This window comes from Gossypium arboreum, chromosome 4, assembly GCF_025698485.1.
Source record: "Gossypium arboreum isolate Shixiya-1 chromosome 4, ASM2569848v2, whole genome shotgun sequence".
Lineage (NCBI taxonomy): Eukaryota > Viridiplantae > Streptophyta > Magnoliopsida > Malvales > Malvaceae > Gossypium > Gossypium arboreum.
Genome location: NC_069073.1, coordinates 71,748,036 through 71,764,574, shown reverse-complemented (window position 1 = coordinate 71,764,574; position 16,539 = coordinate 71,748,036). Strand labels below are relative to the sequence as shown.

General features: G+C 38.0%; 1 long non-coding RNA gene across 2 annotated transcripts; it reads right to left on the bottom strand.

Annotated features, from left to right (window-relative positions):
* Positions 1-13,057: 13,057 nt before the first annotated feature.
* On the bottom strand, positions 13,058-16,246 carry LOC128291891 (uncharacterized). Of its 2 annotated transcripts, XR_008281868.1 has the most exons (4): positions 16,089-16,246; positions 15,786-15,862; positions 15,324-15,409; positions 13,058-13,365 (listed from the first exon to the last, which is right to left on the bottom strand). It is a non-coding gene; the product is annotated as an uncharacterized LOC128291891 (long non-coding RNA). The 2 variants fall into 2 exon arrangements; XR_008281869.1 differs by having other exon boundaries at positions 15,786-16,246.
* Between the last annotated feature and the right edge of the window lie 293 nt (positions 16,247-16,539).

Here is a 16,539-nt window from a genome sequence, read left to right as displayed (position 1 = left end):
ATGCAAGCTCAAGAGCTTAGGAGTCTAATTAGGAAAAAGAGAACAAGCTACCTAACCGAATAGTCGATTTGTAACCGTTCGGCAATTCGAGGTAAGTTATTAAGTATATGAGTTTGATTCCTTTGTAAGTTTTAAGTGATTAAACGTTGAGTAAATTCAATCATAATAGGACATAATGAGTTGATTTAATAAGATATGATGTGGCCATGATATGTCTTAAACCCAAATGGTAAGTTCATAAGTGTTTGGACTTGGAAATTTAAGAGCAAATTGTGATAATTTGCTTGGACAGTAGCAGTAATGTGATTTTAGAAAATCACTATAAATTGTCGGTGTGGAATTATAGGCTGAGTAAAATATGTAATCAAAGCTTAGTTGGTCTAGTTTCTTATAAAAGAGACTGTGGAAGCAAAGAAATTTCCTATAAAGAGATATTTAAAGTTGTGCGAGACAGTGTCGGATTGACTCCGAAATTCCCTGATTTGTTTTTGGAAAATCATTATAATTTGTACAAAAATGGTTATAAGATAAGATTTATATGCTTAGACTCCTTAATGAGTCTAGTTTCAAATGGAATCAAATAGAACACATTATGAATTCTGTACAATGAAAAATTTGATTCGTAGCGAAGAGTGGTCAGATTAGTCAAACAGTGAAACAGGGGAAACTTTAAGAAAAATCTGGTATTGATTGGCCAAACCTAAAATTCTGAAAATTTTATGGGTGAAAGATACATGAGTCTACATTCGGGGAAAATTAACGGCAATTGATTTTGAGTTTTGTAGCTCCAGTTATAAACCACTTAATGACTGTTGGTCAGAAAAACTGCTTGTAGTGAATATGTGATTTTGTTGTAAACTTTGATGAAACTATTTGAGTTGCTTATAAGCTATTGCTGAAATTGATGTACAAGAAAAATATGAAATATGTATGATATACATATATGTGTGATGGGGCCTAATGGCCGATGTGGTGAACGTGAAAGTGTATGTATATGTGATGAGGCCTAATGACCGATGTGATGAACGTGAAAGTGTATGTATATGTGATGAGGCCTAATGGCCGATGTGATGAACGTGAAAGTGTATGTTTATGTGATGAGGCCTAATGGCCGATGTGGTGAACGTGAAAGTGTATGTATATGTGATGAGGCCTAATGGCCGATGTGATGAACGTGAAAGTGTATGTATGTGTGATGAGGCCTAATGGCCGATGTGGTGAATGTGAAAGTGTATGTATATGTGATGAGGCCTAATGACCAATGTAAAATATATGTGTGATATGCATATGTGGTAAAGCCGAATGGCTAATGTGAATGTTGTAACATGTGATTAAATGTACATGAAACTTGGAATATGTTCCGGGCGAGACCCGATGACTACGTGTGGAGATTATGACCGGGTAAGACCCGATGACTACGTGTGGAGATTATGACCGGGTAAGACTTCTTTTATAAGAATTGCTTATAAAAATACGCAATGCGAAAGGTCAAACAGGTATGTACTCCAAGTTTATATGTGAGCTTGATTTAAACCAAACCATAAGGTAGTTATGTGATGTATACGAGAGCAATCTATGAGACTATTCCTATGATTATGATGAGATGTGCATATTTGGATAAAGGGTGGTATGCTGAAGGAAGAGTGAAATAAAAATACGAACAACTATGTTATAACTTGATTGTTATCTGTTGACACCGCTTGAAACTAACTAAGCATTGTAATGCTTACTCCGTGTACTTTGTTTCCTCTGTTTTATAGATCTCAACTGGAAGCTACAGGCTTGGGGATCGTCAGCAACTAGTCACACTATCACTATCCACTGTTTGGTACTGCTATGTTTTGGAATATCTTATGGCATGTATAGAATAGACTAGTAGCGGGGGATATTCGCTTAATGTATATAAGCCATGCGAAAATGGCTTTAAGTATACCTTGATCATAGCATTGTAATCATTTTGTATGTCGTCCATCAAGACGTATGGATATGTTGGTAACGGTTAGTCATGAGAATGGTTATTCATGATCATTTTTGGTATATGTATGACAAACTCTAGTTGATCCATGGAGGATCATGAAATAGGTAAAGTTTACCTTAAAAATAAATGCTGGCAGCAGCAGTGATGTGGATGTGAAAAATCTATAAAAATAGTAGGAATGGAATTAAATAGCGAATAAATTATGTAAATGAACCTTGATGAATCTACTTTCATATGGAAGAAACAAAACGGTCATATGAGTTGTATGTTAAGAGATATTTAGGTTTTCGTGAAACAGGACCAGAACGGTTTCTGGATTCTCTGTTCCGACTTTGGAAATTCATTGTAAATTAACCAGAGATAATTAGGAGTCATGCCATATATGTATAGATTCCTCTTTGAGTATAGTTTCTATAGAAACAAACGGAATCAGTATTGAATCCCTGTACAGGGAGATATCCAAATCATAACGCATGAAGATCAGTGTAGTCGCACCCTGTAATAGGGGAGGATTTAACTAATAAACTGTACTAATTGGCCTGACCAAAAATTCTAGAAAAAAAAATCTGTAGATGGATATATGAGTCTAGTTTCGGGGAAAAATTACGAATCTGATTTTTGAGATGTGGAACTCAAGTTATGATTTTTATGGTGACAGTGACGCAGTTAGCCAGTCGTCTGAAAAAAAAATCTTAATTGGACAGTGAGAGTAAATGAATTAAGTCGATTAGCACCTCGTGTTCGACTCCGGCAACGGTCTCGGGTACGGGGTGTTACACATCCACACCCAAACTGTGCTATAATTCCTTAGGCATTTCGGTTTGATCTCATACCAAGCCCTACTTTGATATTTCATACATTACACCATATGACATTGCATGCATTTATCTTCAAGTATAATCACCACATAGGTCAAGACTTACCAAGCTAAATTCCAAATATAAATAAAATGTCTATTCCTCATGAGCTCAAGGTGTTTACTCGCATCGCTGTCCATGATTGACTCGGTAAGGCCGCTACGTAGAGCATGTATGTTCATTTGAGGATGTGTAATAAGCCCGCACACTTAGTGCTTAATAGTCGAACTTGCACACTTAATGCTATATAATCAAACTTGCACACTTAGTGCTATACAATTTGAACCCGCACACTTAGTGCCAATTTGTGATCATAAATGTTTACACCCGCACACTTAGTGCCGAAACCAATAACTCAATACATCTCACCTCTTTTCTTTCCATTCAATACTTTCATCACCACATACATACATGTATATATATATATATATATATTTATCATTCCATTCAGCATCATTACTTGGACATTACGACCATTTAAATTAATACAAAATAAGTGCTTAATGACTTACCTTATATTGGATGAAATGATTCCCAATCGACTACTCGATTATCTTTGCTTTGCCTCTGCTTGATTTTCCCTCTTTGATGTCTTGATCTAAAATGAATACATTTAGTAGTTTAATCTTCTTGCTGGATTTTTATGTGTATAATTTAATGGTTTTCACCCCATTTCACAACTTTCCTTGTTCAAAATATCAAAACCTCAACCAATATTCGATTAATGCTTCAAGGTCAAATGTATTGTCACCATTAAGTTAATCTAGTCTCAAGTATTTTTAATCCTAATATACAACATCATGAATCAACTCAACCTTATAAGCCAATATTACTCCTACAATCGATTGTAAAGAGTTAACAAAGAAAATATATTTTCACAAACATATACACCCATATGGCCGATTATACCAAATCAAGTTTAACCTTACTTATCTCAAAATTTTCATACCATACTATCATCCCCATGACATAGCAAAGTTTTGAACCATGGACTAATTAGAACTAAAACTAGCAACTAAAAACATGCATGAATCTCATGGCACAACATCAAACATACCTTAATCTAGATACAAGGATAGTCAACCTCTTCCTAATCCTCTTCCAAACCAACCATGAGCAAGAACCCCTTTCTTCTCCCTTGGGATTTTCGGCCAAAAGGATGAAAAAAAGATGAGCAAATTTTTTGTTTTCTTTCTCACCTTCACGGCAATGGGGAGGGGGAGAAGCCTTCACACACATTTTTTTTCTCATTTTTTATTGCTCATGCACCTTATTTTATTTATTCCAACATAAAACACTCACCCAACATGTTTCATGACATGTTTTGCCCATGATTCCTTGTCATGGCCGGCCACTAGCACTTGGGGGAATTTGACATGCAAGTCCTCCTTTTGACTACATGTACTATTAGGTCCTTATAGATTAGCCTATCATTTTTCAAAAGTGTCATACAAGTCCTACTAACTGAATTCACATGCAATCGACTAAACCAAGCTTGAAATTTTCACACATTCATAAATACATATTCTAGACAATAAATATTACGTTCAAACATTTCGTTGACTTCGGTTTAGCGGTCCCAAACCACTTCCCGACTAGGGTCAATTTTGGTATGTCACAACTCTCCCCACTTAAGAAATTTTCGTCCCGAAAATCTTACCGTAAATAGGTTTGGGTAACGCTCTTTCATAGAGTTCTCGGGTTCCCAAGTAGCTTCTTCCATCCGTGTTTGAGCCATAACACTTTTACTAACGGAACCCTTTTGTTTCGCAACTCCTTCACTTCACGAGCTAGGATACAAATCGGTTCTTCTTCATAACTCATATCGGCTTGAATTTCAATCTCGGAGGGTTTATTACATGCGAAGGATCGGATCAAGAACGTCAAGCATCGAAACATGGAAAACGTTGTGGATCCTTTCGAGTTCGGGGTAAAAGCAACCTATACGCTCATCGGGCCAACTCGTTCGGAGATCTCATACGGCCCAATGAATCTCGGACTCAATTTGCCCTTACGGCCAAATCGAGTATCTTTTCCAAGGTGATACCTTAAGAAACACTTTGTCTCCCACGATACTCAATATCTCTTCGTTTTAAATCCGCGACGACTTCGACGATCGATCTTTGCTTTCGGACTCTCACGAATTATACTTACTTTCTGCTCAGCATCTTTAATCAAATCCACTCAAAATTTTACTTTCACCGAGCTCGGTCCAAAACAATGGTGTACGGCATTTTCGACCATACAAAGCCTCGTAAGGCGCCATCTTAATGCTTGACCGAAAACTATTGTTGTGCGCGAATTCAATCAAGGGTAAATCATGTTCCCATGAACCACTAAACTCGAGGATGCAACATCTCAACATATCCTCAAGTATCCGAATTATCCGCTCGGATTGACCATTGGTTTGGGGATGAAAAGCGGTGCTAAAATGCAGCTTGGTACCCAAAGCTTCTTGCAATTTCTTCCAAAATCGTGAGGTGAATCTCGGATCTCGTCCGACACAATAGAAATCGGTACCCGTGTAATCTCACAATCGAGAAACATACAATTCAGCTAGCTTATCCAATGAAAAATCCGTACGTACGGGGATAAAGTGAGCCGACTTAGTCAATCTATCAACGACGACCCAAATTGCATCTTTCTTACTTGCCGACACTGGCAAGCCAGATACAAAATCCATCGTGACTCGTTCCCATTTCCATTCAGGTATCATGATTGGCTGAAGCAAACCCGTGGGCACTTGATGTTCCGCCTTTACTTGCTGACATACTAAGCACTTCAAAACAAAGTCGGAAATGTCTCGTTTCATACCATGCCACCAAAACTGGCGTCTCAGGTCATTGTACATTTTCGTACTCCCCGGGTGAATTGACATTCGGCTACAATGAGCTTCATTCAGAATCATAGAAATGAGTTCTGAATTTCTTGGGACACACAAACGATTTCTGAACCACAAACAATCGTCATCATCAACTTGAAACTCTGATTCCATATTCGGAACACATTCAGCCCATTTTGCAACCAATTCATCATCGACTTTTTGAGCTTCACGAATTTGATGAGTCAACAAGGGTTTGGCCTTTAATTCCGCCACTAGTACATTGTCGGATAGAACAGACAAGTGTACATTCATCGCTCGTAAGGCAAACAGTGATTTACGACTTAGGGCATCCGCAACCACATTAGCCTTTCCCGGGTGATAGTCAATGACAAGCTCATAATCTTTTAACAACTCGAGCCAACGTCTTTGTCGCAGATTCAAGTCTCTTTGAGTCATCAAATATTTGAGACTTTTGTGATCCGAATACACATGGCACTTCTCACCAAATAAGTAATGTCGCCATATTTTCAAGGCGAATACGATGGTAGCTAATTCGAGATCATGGGTCGGATAATTTTTCTCATGTGGCTTTAATTGTCTTGACGCATAGGCCACAACTCGACCTCCTTGCATCAATACACAACCCAACCCAAGTAGGGATGCGTCACTATAAATGACAAACTCTTTGCCTGATTCGGGTTGCACTAAAACTGAAGCTTCAGTCAAATAAGTTTTCAGTTGATCGAAACTTTTCTGACATTTTTCCGTCCATTCAAACTTAACATCTTTTGAAGTAGCTTCGTCATGGGTGTGGCTATCATCGAAAACCTTTTACAAACCGTCGGTAGTAACCAAAGTCCCAAAAAGCTCGAACCTCAGTAGTATTTCTCGAGGCTTCCGATTAAGTATGGCTGAAATTTTGCTCGGTCGACTCGAATACCGATGCCGATACCACATGACCCAAGAAGCTAACCTCTCTTAACCGAACTCACACTTGCTGAACTTAGCATATAACCGCTTATCCGTAAAATTTGCAACACTAATCTCGGTGTTCAAGATGTTCGGTTTCATTTCTTGAATAGACCAAGATGTCATCAACGAACACAACTACGAACCGGTCCAAATCTCGTCAAGATCCGATTCATCAAATCCATAAATACCGCAGGGGCATTAGTGAGCCCGAACGGCATCACTAAGAACTTGTAGTGACCGTACCTCATTCTGAAAGCAGTTTTGGGTACGTCCGAATCTCGAATCCGTAACTGATAATAACCCGACCTCAAATCTATCTTCGAAAACACTGAGGCTCCCTTTAGTTGATCGAACAAATCATCAATACACGGTAACGGATATTTATTCTTTATCGTCACTTTATTCGGTGACGATAGTCAATACACAATCTCATGGTTCCGTCCTTCTTTTCAAAAACAATCTTGGTGCACCCCAAGGTGAGAAACTTGGTCGGCGAAACCTCTATCCGTCAATTCTTGCAATCGAGCCTTCAACTCCTTCAACTCGGTTGGTGCCATACGATCACGGTGCTATTGAAATTGGCGTAGTCCCGGTACAAGCTCAATACCAAACTCTATCTCCCTTGACAGTGGCAAGCCCGCAATTCTTCGGGAAAAAGCGTCCGGGTATTCACTAACCACCGCAGATTCGGGTTTCTTTTCTAACTCTTTGTCACCAAGTACATACGCAAGGTACGCTCGCACCCCTTTCTTACGTATTTCGAGCCAACATTGACGATATCACAGCTGGCAACCCCTTTAAGTCCGTAGACTCAACTCGGATCATCTCGTTATTTGATCACCTCAAGTCAACAGTTTTTCTTTTGCAACTCACCACCGCGTCATATACGGTCAACCAGTCCATACCAAGAATAACATCGAATTCATCAAATGGTAAAAGCATCAAATCGGCGAAAAACAGATTCTCGAATCATTAGAGGCATCTCTTACACTTTGTCAACAAGCGCATATTGACCCAAGGGATTTGACACTCGAATTACGAACTCGAGAGACTCAATAGGCGAGTCTTCTTGGATGGTAAAGTCTCACATACATAAGAATGAGTAGATCCGAGGTCGATTAATGCAATTACATTAGTATCAAAAGAGTGAAAGTACCGGTGATAACATCGGGGAGGATGCTTCCTCTCGTGCACGGATGGCATATGCCCTAGCAGAGTACTGGTCTCGGATCGAGCAGTCGTGTCGGTGGCCCTCTCGACTACCACTCCTACCTCCTAAAATTCTTGGTGGTCTACCTCTAGTCATCATTCCACTAGGTCTTGCACCTTGCATCCTATTCTTCTCATCAAGCTCCGTGCAATCTCGAATGAAGTGGTCCTTGAACCGCATCCGTAATGAGCCCTGTTAGTAGACTTACCCCAACATTCACCTATGTGTCTTCTTCCACATTGGGGCATTCAGTTTTCTCTTGACGGTTATTGCCCACACTAGCTACCGAAGTAGCTCGAGTCCGTCGATGGTCGTGCTCTAATGGAAATTCCCACGTCGTCCTCGATTTATTAGTGTCCTCCTGAACTTCTTTACAGCCGAGAACGGAGCTTTACCCATCGATCTCTTACGATAGTTTTAGCTTCAAATTCAGCCTTCTTCTTCTCCTTTCCAAGTTCTTCCGCCTTGCGTGCTCGTTCGACTAGCGTTACGAACTCCTTTATCTCCAAAATACCCACTAGTAGTTTTAAATCTTCATTCAATCCTTCTTCAAATCTTTTGCACATAGCAACCTCATCGGCCACACACTCCGAGCATACCGACTAAGTCTTACGAACTCATGTTCGTATTCAATCTTGTCATACGGCCTTGCTTGAGTTCCAAGAATTCCTTACGCTTTTGATCGATGAACCGTTGACTAATATATTTCTTTGAAATTCGTTTGAAAGAAATCCCAAGTAACTCGCTTCGTTTGGGACTATGGAGATCAAAGTCCTCCACCAATAGTAAGTCGAGTCTCGCAACAAGGATATAGCACACTTTAGACATTCATCGGTGTGCATGACAATTCATCAAACACCGAATGGTGTTATCAAGCCGAACTTCGGCTTTTTCGGCATCATCAAGAACTATGGCCTTGAACTCCTCAGCCCCGCTTCCTAATCAAGTCTACTGGTGGCTTACTCAGCCTCACGGGATCGAATCGATGACATTACGGGCTCTTGGGGTGGATTATTCAAATTCGGAATTGTTGGACAGTAGGATTGGTTCGGGCGTATTATGCGCGACCCACTCATTCGTCATGGTAAAGAAGGCTTGTTTAGCCCCCTCACCCTAATTATTCGCAGATGACTGAGGTTCAACAGGCGGCGTCCCTTGTGCAGGAGCAGCCGCTACACTTTCAACGTCACCGCCAAGGTTCTCTCTACACCGGGATCCATTTACTAATCAAAACAAAAATTTTAACCGTCGAAGTCATCACACATTTAAACATTAACATTAAGGCATGTATAGCTAGACTCATACGTGCTATGGTAGTCCTAGAACCGACTAAACCATAGCTCGATACCAATAAAATGTAACACCCGAACCCGAGACCGTCATGGAGTCGAACACGAGGTGTTAACAGACTTCAAGCCACTTATTAGAAATTTCCCAGACAGGCTGCCAATCTGCATATGGGTCGCATTAAAAATCATATCTTGAGTTCTGAAACTCGAAATCCAGATCCGTAAATTTTCCCCGAAACTAGACTCATATATGCATCTACAAATTTTTTTCTAGAATTTTTGGTTGGGCCAATTAGTACAGTTTATTAGTTGAAGCCCCCATGTTACAGGGATCGACTACACTGATCTTTACGCATTACGACTTGGATATCTCCCTGTACAGGGCTTCAATACTGATGCCGTTTGTTTCTATAGAAACTAGACTCGAAAAGGAATCTGTACATATATGTCATGGCTTCTAATTATCTCTGGTAAATTCATGATGAATTCCCAAAGTCAGGACAGGGACTCCAGTAACCGTTCTGGCCCTGTCCCGCGAGAACTTAAATATCTCTTAACATACAGCTCATATGGTTGCTTCGTTTCTTCTATATGAAAATAGACTCATCGGGCTTCGATTCCATAATTCATTCATTATTTAATTCCATTTCCCCTATTTTTAGTGATTTTTCAATCTCACGTCACTGCTGCTGCCAGCACCTGTTACTAAAGCAACTATGCCTATTTCATGATTTCCCTTTGATCTAACTAGTGATTCATCATACATGTCACAAATTATGATCATGACTAGCCATACCAAAGGCTAATCATTGTCAAACATCTCCCTACTACACTATTGCCATATCATGAATTTTAACACCAAAATAATCAACCATGGCATATGGCATAAAAATCAATTACCAAGACTTGCAACTTAACATTAGAGAACTAAATCCAACCGAACATTTATGCCATTTTCGCATGGCTAAAAGTTTACATACCAAAGTTCAACAGAGCATATTAGCCTATACATGCCAAAATGTTCTCCTAGACCGACTACAAAAAAGATACCAAAAGTTGCTAGCGGTGTGATGACTTCGATGACGATCACGAGCACGCAAAAGGACGAGTCCAAGAAACCTAAAATAGGCGACAAGCAAACACCGAGTGAGTATATAACTCAGTAAGCCATAAGCATTATATTGCCGTTCAGTAATAATATATCATAAGAGAAAATAATTAATGCGGATTAAAATCCTCCATCCACACCCAAAGCGTGCTATAATTCCTTAGGCATTTCGGTTTGATCTCATACCAAGCCCTACTTTGATATTTCATACATTACACCATATGACATTGCATGCATTTATCTTCAAGTATAATCACCACATAGGTCAAGACTTACCAAGCTAAATTCCAAATATAAATAAAATGTCTATTCCTCATGAGCTCAAGGTGTTTACTCGTACCGCTGTCCATGATTGACTCGGTAAGGCCGCTGCGTAGAGCATGTATGTTCATTTGAGGATGTGTAATAAGCCCGCACACTTAGTGCTTAATAGTCGAACTCGCACACTTAGTGCTATATAATCAAACTTGCACACTTAGTGCTATACAATTTGAACCCGCACACTTAGTGCCAATTTGTGATCATAAATGTTTACACCCGCACTTAGTGCCAAAACCAATAACTCAATACATCTCACCTCTTTTCTTTCCATTCAATACTTTCATCACCACATACATACATGTATATATATATATATATTTATCATTCCATTCAGCATCATTACTTGGACATTACGACCATTTAAATTAGTACAAAATAAGTGCTTAATGACTTACCTTATATTGGATGAAATGATTCCCAATCGACTACTCGATTATCTTTGCTTTGCCTTTGCTTGATTCTCCCTCTTTGATGTCTTGATCTAAAATGAATACATTTAGTAGTTTAATCTTCTTGCTGGATTTTTATGTGTATAATTTAATGGTTTTCACCCCATTTCACAACTATCCTTGTTCAAAATATCAAAACCTCAACCAATATTCGATTAATGCTTCAAGGTCGAATGTATTGTCACCATTAAGTTAATCTAGTCTCAAGTATTTTAATCCTAATATACAACATCATGAATCAACTCAACCTTATAAGCCAATATTACCCTACAATCGATTGTAAAGAGTTAACAAAGAAAATATATTTTCACAAACATATACACCCATATGGCCGATTATACCAAATCAAGTTTAACCTTACTTATCTCAAAATTTTCATTCCATACTATCATCCCCATGACATAGCAAAGTTTTGAACCATGGACTAATTAGAACTAAAACTAGCAACTAAAACATGCATGAATCTCATGGCACAACATCAAACATACCTTAATCTAGATACAAGGATAGCCAACCTCTTCCTAATCCTCTTCCAAACCAACCATGAGCAAGAACCCTTTCTTCTCCTTGGGATTTTTGGCCAAAAGGATGAAAAAAGATGAGCAAATTTTTTGTTTTCTTTCTCACCTTCACGGCAATGGGGAGGGGAGAAGCCTTCACACACACATTTTTTTCTCATTTTTTATTGCTCATGCACCTTATTTTATTTATTCCAACATAAAACACTCACCCAACATGTTTCATGACATGTTTTGCCCATGATTCCTTGTCATGGCCGGCCACTAGCACTTGGGGGAAATTTGACATGCCAGTCCTCCTTTTGACTACATGTACTATTAGGTCCTTATAGATTAGCCTATCATTTTTCAAAAGTGTCATACAAGTCCTACTAACTGAATTCACATGCAATCGACTAAACCAAGCTTGAAATTTTCACACATTCATAAATACATATTCTAGACAATAAATATTACGTTCAAACATTTTGGTGACTCGGTTTAGCGGTCCCGAAACCACTTCCCGACTAGGGTCAATTTTGGGCTGTCACAGATTGAATAAACAATTTCGCGAACCCACGAACGATGATTGATTGTTGATTTGGCAAAAAGTGCAACAGAAAATAAGTAAATGAATAAAAATTGAAAACAAACTTGAATTGAATATAACAAAGTGTTTGAAAAATAATGAAAGAAATCTAGAAATCTACACCTAAAACCCTAAACAATATTGTAAAGAACTAATAATGAAATAAAAGTGACCTCCTTAATTTGTTCTTTTGAGTTAATATATAGTTTTAATATATAATGGCCTAATTAGGTCAATTACAAACTGGTTAACAGGTTAAATGAGGTAGTGTAACACCCCGTACCCGAGTCCGTTACCGGAGTCGAACACAAGGTACACACAGACTTAGCTTAATTGTTTTCACAGTCCATAAAAAAAATTTTCCAGACTAGCTGGTTACTGCGTCACTGTCGCTTTAAAATCATATCTTGAGTTTTAAAGCTCGAAAATCAGTTTCGTAATTTTTCCTGAAACTAGACTCATAAGTACATCAACATGTTTTTTCTAGAATTTTGGTCGGGCCAATTAGTACAGTTTATTAGTTAAAGTCTCCCTGTTGCAGGGACCGACTGCACTGACCTTCGTGCATTACGAATTAGATATCTCCTGTACAGGGCTTCAATACTGATGCCGTTTGTTTCTATAGAAACTAAACTCAGAGAGTAATCTATACATATATGGCATGACTCCTAATTATCTCTGGTTAATTTACAATGAATTTCCAAAGTCGGAACAGGGGATCCAGAAACCGTTCTGGCCCTGTTTCACGAGAACTTTAATATCTCTTAATATATAACTCATATGACCGTTTCGTTTCTTCTATATGAAAGTAGATTCATCAAGGTTCATTTACATAATTTATTCACTATTTAATACCATTCCTAATATTTTTAGTGATTTTCACATCCACATCACTGCTGCTGTCAGCATCTGCCTTTAAGGTAGGCTTGACCTATTTCATGGTTTCCATGATTCAATTGGCCCTTTTGCATACATAGCACAAGGTGTGATCATGATTAACCATTCCAATGGCTAATCGTTTCAAAACAATTCCATACCTCATAATGATCAACATACAAACGATTATAGTACTATGCTAGAAACGTATATAAGCCATTTTCGCATGGCTATCCGAATTTACACAAAACCGAAAGGTACATAACCTACAACAAAAGGGTAGTCCTATACATGCCATTTCAAAGTTCAACCAAAATTGTACCAAAATGGGGGCTTTGATAGTGTGGATGACTTCGACTTCAATGATCCCGAATCCGATAGCTAACGAGCAAAATCTATAAAACAGAGAAACAGAGAAAACGGAGTAAGCATTTAATGCTTAGTAAGTTTTAAGCAATAAGCATTTAATGCTTAGTAAGTTTTAAGCAAAACAAAGTGTTCTCAATCACTATCATTGGTCATTCATATCAACTGTTCGATGAAGTTAATCCAGGGCTTCATCTCGATCTATAATATCATTAAACGCAACACTTGGCTGCCACATAAATACTTTCGAATAATAATGACCTAGATGGTCAAATATTTCCCAAGCACATTCTTCATCGATTTTCAACTTCAATAATCCTTTCCACTTGTTCATAATCACATCCATGCTTTTAAGTATTTCAACATGACAAGTACTAAATTACCATAGGCACATAAAGAACCAAACATATTCCTTATCACATATCGTAAGCTTACAAATCATAATCCTTACCTTGTCTTGGCACATCTAGCTCAACCCAACCCATACTCAAATCATAGGCTTTTGGGCGAGAATATGCACTAATACATAAGAATATTTCATCGCATACTTTACTATACAACATACCATTACCAATTAGATCATTCTCATATTTGGAGTTATAATATTAGTCACATTTACCTACCTCTTTGATACTTGATAATTCACCTCAAAATCACCCCACCAATGGGTAAGTAATACGTACTGAACATCTTAAATACATAATACTTATTTGATGGTAACTTAATGCGATACTCAATATCAAAGTCTTACTTGAATCCTAGCCTTTAGCCGTCGGGTCTTTAAAGCTCGGATCTAGTACGAGCAACGGCTTCCTACGGACATTAATCGAGGATAATATTCTCGACAATGCTGCGGGGTTTTAACCCGGATATAGTACTGACACAAATGCCCCTCGGGACTTATCACATTTATACACTTTCATATTCATCGCATTGGCCATTCGGCCTTATCACTTATATACACTTTGACATTCATCACATCGGCCATTCAGCCTTATCACATATATACATCTCATACATGTTTCATACTAGCCATTTGGCTTTACCACATATATCTCATACATATTTCACACTAGCCATTTGGCTTTACCACACATATATCACATACATATTTCACACTAGCCATTTGGCTTTACCACACATATATCACATACATATTTCACACTAGCCATTTGGCTTTACCACACATATATATATTTAACTTGTATATCAATTTCAGCAATGGCTTATAAGCAACTCAAATGGTTTTATTAAGGTTTACAACAAAATCCCAAATTCAGCACAAGCTGTTTTCCTGAGCAACAGTCATTAAATTATTCATAAATGGAGCTACGAAACTCCAAATGAAGTGCCGTTAATTTTCCCTGAATATAGACTCGTATATCTTCCATCTATAAATTTTTCAGAATTTTGGTTTGGCCAATCAATACCAGATTTTTCTTAAAGTTTCCCTGTTTCACTGTTTGACTAACCTGACCAGTCTTCACTACGAATCAAAATTCTCATTGTACAGAATTCAAAGTATGTTCTATTTGATTTCATTTGAAACTAGACTCATTAAGGAGTCTAAGCATATAAATTTTATCTTGTAACCATTTTTGTACAAATTATAGTGATTTTCTCAAAACAGAACAGGGATTTCGGTGTCATTCTGACCCTGTCCCACACAACTTTAAATATCTCTTTATAGGAAATTTCTTTGCTTCCACGGTCTCTTTTATAGGAAACTAGACCAACTAAGCTTTGATTACATATTTTATTCAGCCTATAATTCCACACAAACAATTTATAGTGATTTTCTAAAATCACGTTACTGCTGCTGTCCCAAGCAAACTATTACATTTTGCTCTTAAATTTCCAAGTCCAAACACTTATGAACTTACCATTTGAGTTTAAGACATATCATGGCCACATCATATCTTATTAAATCAACTCATTATGTCCTAATATGATTGAATTTACTCAACGTTTAATACTTAAAACTTACCTCGGGAGTGGTCGACGATTAGATGTCCACGGCTATTCGTTTACTCTCTTTTCCCCTATCCGACTTTGATCCTCTTTGCTCTTAAGCTTAAGTAAAACAATAGATTTGCTTAAGTACTTAACTAATATTATTCACTTAACAATCACATATCATTTAATCTTTATCTCAATACCAAACCGAGTTATGAGATCATACACCACACCATCAATTGAAGGTTAATTCATGGTAACATTAGTATTGAAAGGTTGCGTTGTGGGCAGCCTAAGAGGACCCATAACACTTGGCTTAATTGCTGTAATATATCACATTCGGAGGCTGATTCGGACAGCATTAATAGTACAACATTTAGACAGCATGAACAGGGCAGCAATTAACGATACCAACAAGGTAAAATTAGGACAGCAATTTAACGGTTTCAACAATTATCAAACACAAGAAAATAAAAGTTCAAGGAAAACTCACCAAGGTTCCCAACACCGATTCCACCTATTCAATTTGCTCTTTCCCTTGTCTACTACCACCTTCTCCTACCTTGTTAGCTAAATACAATCAACCCCAAAGTTACAAAAATAGATTATAACAACACAAGCATTCACTAGATTCTTTTAACACAAGTGAGAAACTCTTCATCTACTAGACATGCAACATTTGCAACTAGAAAAGAGAATCTTCTCTTCTCCCACATATTCGTCAAGCTCAAATCAACAATGCAACCAGAATTTGTCAACGAAAAGCTATGGGCAAGGGAGAGTTTAGAAGAGTTACCCTTCTACTTGAAAATTTTAACTTCTAAGCAAACAAATTCCATGGTTTTCCACTACATGCAGCTGCCCTCTCCTTTCTAGCTTCATTCCTTTCTTCTTCTTTTCATTTCAGCTAAGAAGAACCGATTTCTTCTTTTCTTTTGCTTCTCAAGTCACGGCAATGGGGAAACATGGATGAGACAACCTTTTTTTTTTTTCTCATCACCCTCCTTTTCATTTCTTTATTACTAACCCCTTTATTTTATTCTTTCTCCCTAACACACTAACACAACATGTTTCCAACATGTTTCACCCCATAACATTTTGTCCCTCTCATGCTCATGGCGGCCACTACCAAATTAGGGGAAATTGACATGCAAGTCCCCCTTTTATTTCATGCACTAATAGATCCTTATATTTTGACCTATCACATTTCAAAAGTGTCGCACATAAGTCCTATTGACTAAATTCAC